Source organism: Nansenia antarctica, assembly GCF_963989245.1.
Source record: "Nansenia antarctica genome assembly, chromosome: 3".
NCBI lineage: Eukaryota > Metazoa > Chordata > Actinopteri > Argentiniformes > Microstomatidae > Nansenia > Nansenia antarctica.
In genome coordinates, this window is record NC_137688.1 from 33,386,128 (window position 1) to 33,392,921 (window position 6,794).

Here is a 6,794-nt window from a genome sequence, read left to right on the forward strand (position 1 = left end):
GTCACTGTGAGTGAGCGCCGCTACAAAGAAAACATTTTTACTTACTAATCAATGTGTGTTTCAGAACATAACACGCCCATTGAGCACATATGAGCCTGTTACACGACTCCATTAGCCTTTACATGTTCATGTACATAACTGAACAGTGTTATGTTAACCCCACAATCACATCTCTCCGTCTGGGGGATGGAAATAAATAGCTGTGGGAAGTCGTAAACACGCCCACGCTCTTCAGAACACTGTTCACACGACCACCTTCCTCCTCAGCCCACACTGGTTTATTTACAAAGCGTTTAACTGATGTCACACTTGCTTTTATGTGGTTAGCTACATACCGTAAATAGCTAAATGGCTATATAAATACATTATAGAAATGTACAATGTATGTACATGCCTTCAATAACATGTACAATATATAAATACATGAGAGAACCCAGCATGTCTTGTTGTAGTTTAAGATTCTATGTATGTCTATGTTTCTTTGTCTAACTCTCTTAGAGAGATGTCATATTAATTAAGCAATATCACACGGGAGGGAGTGCTGTTATACTGAATATCAGCACGGCTGTGATTCGGTCGTAGGTACGAGGCCGCAGGCCGAGTACCGAAGACAACCACAGCTGTGCTGATATTCAGTATAACAGCACGACCTCAAGTGTGATATTGCTTTTATACAACAGTTCTACAGCGCCATGTATTAGTTAACAGTGATAAGCGACAACAGAATATTATTTGTTTGTTTATTTAATCATAAAAATAAACTAAAAATAGTTCCGCAACTGAACTTAAAATGGACTGTTGCCTAGTAACCTGAACACAAACAATGTACCATCTAATTCACGGTCATTTAGTAGTACATCTGTGCGGCGGAGTGATACATATAGTTAAAAGTCCCAGTGCTGTTATACTGTATATCAGCACTCATGGAATGCCTCTTGTCCAATCAAATTACTTAGTCGGAACTAACTGTTGTATAATAATGTATTTAAAGATTTGTCTCATCACTCCCAACACAGATGAGGTCATTGACCAGGGACATGATGTCATTGACCAGGGAAATTAACAGATGATGTCATTGACCAGGGACATGGTTGAGGTCTGTAGTGTGTAAAGCCCAGTATGGTGGGGGTCTGTATTGTGTAAAGCCCAGTATGGTGGGGGTCTGTAGTGTGTGAAGCCCAGTATGGTGGGTCTGTAGTGTGTGAAGCCCAGTATGGTGGGTCTGTAGTGTGTAAAGCCCAGTATGGTGGGTCTGTAGTGTGTAAAGCCCAGTATGGTGGGTCTGTAGTGTGTGAAGCCCAGTATGGTGGGGGTCTGTAGTGTGTAAAGCCCAGTATGGTGGGGGTCTGTAGTGTGTAAAGCCCAGTATGGTGGGTCTGTAGTGTGTAAAGCCCAGTATGGTGGGTCTGTAGTGTGTAAAGCCCAGTATGATGGGGGTCTGTAGTGTGTAAAGCCCAGTATGGTGGGGGTCTGTAGTGTGTAAAGCCCAGTCTGGTGGGGGTCTGTGGTTTGTAAAGCCCTACAGGGTCACCTGATAAGAGACACTGCCCTCATTCATCTGCTGTGGTTACTCTTGGCTGAACAGAGACTATTTCCATCTTAACAATTTCGATGTGACTGGAGGGGTCGCACGCTTGGTTTGCTACCATTCTTCATTCCATTCCATGCATTCCAATAAGCCCTTCCTCCCATGTGAAACACTTCCCCAGAGAGAGGATCCACTGACCCGCGATAGAGGGAGAGGTTGAAGCATGCAGCTAAAGATCACCCTGTTACCTGTCAGTTACCTGTCTGTTACCTGTCTGTTGTCTGTCAATTGTCTGTCTGTTACCTGTCTGTTGTCTGTCTGTTACCTGTCTGTTGTCTGTCTGTTACCTGTCAGTTGTCTGTCTGTTGTCTGTCTGTAACCTGTCTGTTGTCTGTCTGTTACCTGTCAGTTGGCTCTTTATTACCTGTCAGTTGGATGACTGTTAGATGTCAGTTGATCCACCAACACATAGTGATTGCTACTTCTCATTCTGTTCAGTTTTATTCAAATGAGCACATGAACAGTGTCTCTCTGCTGCTATTTCTGGCGTGAACATTGATATGTGTGATATATCATCTACATTTGAAGAGTCTCATCTCAAAACACTATTACATTTTTTGTTATATTTATCATCAAATAATCTAAATAATATTCAACACCAACGGTAGATTGGTAGGAATGTCCTTCAGTGCAGCATACATGGAGAAACAATAACATCCACACCATATAAACTTAGAAAGTGTTAAAAACATGGCAAAATACAATATATAGCATACAATATAGATGCAATATGAGGTAAATAGTACTGTGTCAGTCCATAATGTGACAGTACCATATACTAAAGTAATTAGTCCAGCTGCTGTCATTTCAGATGGAAAAGTACATTTTTAGTGTGTGTGTGTGTGTGTGTGTGTGTGTGTGTGTGTGTGTGTGTGTTTGTTAGTTTATCTTGGTGTGTGTGTGTGTGTGCGTTTGTTTGTTTATCTTGGTGTGTGTGTGTGTGTGTGTGTGTGTGTGTTTGTTTGTTTGTTTATCTTGGTGTGTGTGTGTGTGTGTGTGTGTGTGTGTGTGTGTGTGTGTGTGTGCTTGAGTACAGTACTGGTAACTATCAGTAACTTGATTAGCTCCTATGAACTAGATTTCTTATTTATCACTGAGACCTGGTTAGATAAAGATAACAAGACACCAATTCTTATTGAGTCAGCACCCCCCAATTTTAGAACCTTAGATGTCACAAATAAGGTGGTGGAATCACCTCTTTCTTCCGAGACAGTTTTAACTGCAAACAGAAATCCTTCAGGGAATTTTTATAATTTGAATATCTTTCAGTTGTTTTTAAATGTTCCACTCGAACATAATTTTATACAGACCACCCCAATACTCTACTAGCTTCTTTAATGAACTTACAGAGCTTCTCTCCATCATTACTACTGAATTTAATGGTCTGATCATTGCTGGTGATTTCAATTTTCATGTAGATAACTCAGAGGACAACAAAGCCAAAGAACTCTCTGTTCTGTTAGATGTTTTTGAACTTCAACAACATGTGAACCTCCCTACTCATAATCGAGGTCACACTCTGGACCTTATCATCACCAAAGGCCTAGATATTTCAAATGTTGTTGTAACTGACATTGCCCTGTCTGACCACTGTTGCATATTCTTTGACGTATCTATCTTTCCTGTTATTCAAACCATGTCTAAAACTATTTTCAAACGATATATCAATGAAAAGACCAGTGCACTGTTCACACAGGCCTTTTCCCTAGCCCCCCCCCAAACTTCTATTCCAACCTCAATAAATGACCTTCTACACGATTTCAACTTAAAATCACAAAAACCATTGATGATATTGCACCCATTAGATCCAAATGCATCTCTGGTAAGCAAAAAGCTCCCTGGAGAACTGCCCCATCCGTAAAGACCCAAAAAAAAGAATGTCGTAAAGCAGAGCGCAGATGGAGAAAAACAAACCTTCAAGTCCACTATGATATCTATAAAGAGAATCTTCAAAACTATAACTTAGAAATAAGAAGCGCCAGGCAATCATTTTTCTCTAAGACCATAAACAATAACATCAATAATGCCCGCATCCTTTTCAGAACTGTTGACAGACTAACAAATCCCCCAACACCCATTGCTCAGGAATTTCACTCAACTAGTAAATGCAATGAGCTTGCATCCTTTTTTAACAATAAAATAGAAACCATTAGACAAGGCATTAGGTCTTCTGTGTCAGGCATGAAAAACATGTCCCCATTAACAACCCCAAATAGGGCGGACATAACAACCATGTCACAATTTAACACCATTGATTACAAGACCCTAGATAAAATCATGTCGCGTCTTAAACCATCCACCTGTGCCCTTGATGTCCTGCCAACAAGCTTTTTAAAAAACATATTTAGCTGCATGGCAGGCGAACTAATACAAATAATTAACACCTCCCTTTCATCAGGAATCGTCCCTGAAGCCCTGAAAACTGCAGTTATTAAGCCTCTACTAAAAAAGAACGGCCTAGACCCATTTGTACTAAACAACTACAGACCCATATCAAACTTTCCCTGTACAGGAAAGATTATTGAAATGGTTGCCCACGAACAACTTAGCAATTATTTGACCCTAAATGATCTCTTTGATGACTTTCAATCAGGCTTTCGCCCCCTACATAGCACTGAAACGGCCCTTATTAAGGTCCTTAATGACATTCACGTAAACACAGACTCCGGAAAAATCTCAGTTTTGGAACTACTAGATCTTAGTGCTGCCTTTGACACTGTAGTGTAGACCATGACATTCTAATAGATAGACTAAAAACCTGGGTAGGACTTTCGGGCATTGCCCTAAACTGGTTTAGATCCTACCTACAGGACAGAAGCTACTATGTCTCCATTGGCAACTTTGTATCTGACCAAATTAAAATTACATGTGGGGTTCCCCAAGGGTCAATCCTTGGCCCCCTTCTATTCAATCTCTACATGCTTCCATTGGGACACATCATAAAAAAGAACAAAATTGCCTACCACAACTATGCGGATGACACTCAAATCTACATAGCCCTCTCACCGAACGACTATAGTCCCATTGACAATCTCTGTAATTGCATTGAGCAAATAAACGCCTGGATGACACAAAACTTCCTCCAACTAAGGACAAAACAGAGATAATTGTATTCGGTGCACCTGACAAAAGATCGAAAGTCAGTGCAAAACTTGATTCTCTCTCTCTTCACACTAAAAAACAGGTCAGAAATCTTGGTGTAATTCTAGACTCCGATCTAAACTTCAACAGCCACATAAACTCGATAACTAAATCAGCCTACTATCACCTGAAAAACATAACAAGAATGAGAGGTTTCATGTCCAAGTAAGACCTTGAAAAACTCATCCATGCATTTGTTTCGAGTAGACTTGATTATTGTAATGGTCTACTAACAGGCCTATCTAAAGGAGCTGTTCGTAAATTGCAGCTCATCCAAAACACCGCTGCTAGGGTCCTAACAAAAACAAAGACATTTGAACACATTACACCAATCCTGAGATCCCTGCACTGGCTACCAGTCTCTCAGAGAATTGAATTCAAAATCCTCCTAATTACATACAAATCACAAAATGGTCTTGGACCAAAATACATATCAGATCTCCTCCCACTCTATATTCCCGCAAGGTCCCTAAGGTCAGCTGAGACAAATCAGCTAATAATCCCAAGAGTAAAAACAAAACACGGTGCAGCAGCTTTCAGTCACGCTGCTGCATGCTTCTGGAACAAACTCCCTGAAGAAATCAAACAGGCCCAAACCCTTAAAATATTTAAATCTAAGCTAAAAACCTTCATGTTTTGCACCAGTTATGATTAAACACAAACACTTCTATCAATGTATTTTTTCCATTAACTATTGTCTTTTTAAATGTTTTATCTATTTACTTCTTATATTTGCTTTTATTCATTGTAATTTTGATTTTCTTATGCTCCTCTTGCTGTAATTTTAAATAATGTATGTAAAGCACTTTGAATTGCCCCTGTTGTATGAAATGTTGCTATACAAATAAACTTGCCTTGCCTTGCCTTGCCTTGCCTTGCCTATCGTATCATTGAGCTGGGTCAGACACTCTTGATGAGTCACACTTCTCAATGTAAAAGAGAGGTAGAAGATAGAGGTATCCATGACAACCTTTGATAGTAAAAAAACATGCTGTCTTGTACTTTAAAGATGTGTCTTTGTTGCTCAGAAACTGTTCATTCGCCTTTCCTTGCTGTGGTGTACTGCTTTTTCTTAGTGTGTTCAATACTTTTTTCCTGTTTCATTCCACTTTATTACACATAACTTTATTTACATATGGACTTTAATGTTTAGATTGTTTGAGTTAATACCAAAGTCTGGTGCAAATTTCACTTGAATAGGCTCATTGGAAATACATTTAGTGGACAAAATGTTGATGTGTTCAATACTTATTTCCCCCATCACTTTGATAGAATTTGATGATTCATTTGGGTCAAGTCTGGCTTGGGTTGAAAGCATTGCATATACGTGACATTTTGACAAACACAATTCCACACCCAGGACATTTCCACAAGGAAACAAAGAAATGTTTATAGCAGTGATGTGTGTTTGTTTCTGACCTAGAAACAGGATTCAGACGTCATTATGGACTCAGTCACGCTGGCGCGTCTGGGCGAGGCTGCTCTGATTTGGACCAGTGTTGCATCCAGACTCTATCAAGAACAAACAGGCCAAAAGATTAACTTATTATATATAGATGTTATATATAGATGTAATATCTCAGCGGTACGGAGGAGGACTCTGAGGCCTCAGCCCTCATCGCTGTATCTTATGATGGCCTCGGGAAAGCCTCGGGAAGAGATGGATCTCTTCTCCATTTCTAGAACTATCTCAATCTTCATAAAACTGTCTGGCCTTCCGCATAAAGACTAAAAATGGGGTGGTGGGCCGGAGAGGGGGACGGGGAGATGCCACTGATAATACAATGCAATTTAGAGAAACAGAAATCCAATTTCATTTCATTTGGCGTTTCCAATTGTTGTTTTTTACGAGTGTAACGTCATTAAGTATAAGTACTTATGTCCCTTTGTGCAGAGAAAAATCTAAATTTAACAACAATCTAATAATCAATAATAAAGTTGTCTTATCTTATACTGAATCCTCCTTTCCTGTCTTCCTCCTGCCTAGGAGAAATGATGCACCACCCGACAACCCACTGACGCGACCAGAGCCCCTCCAAGCCTCCACCGCCGCCCTCCGTTAACC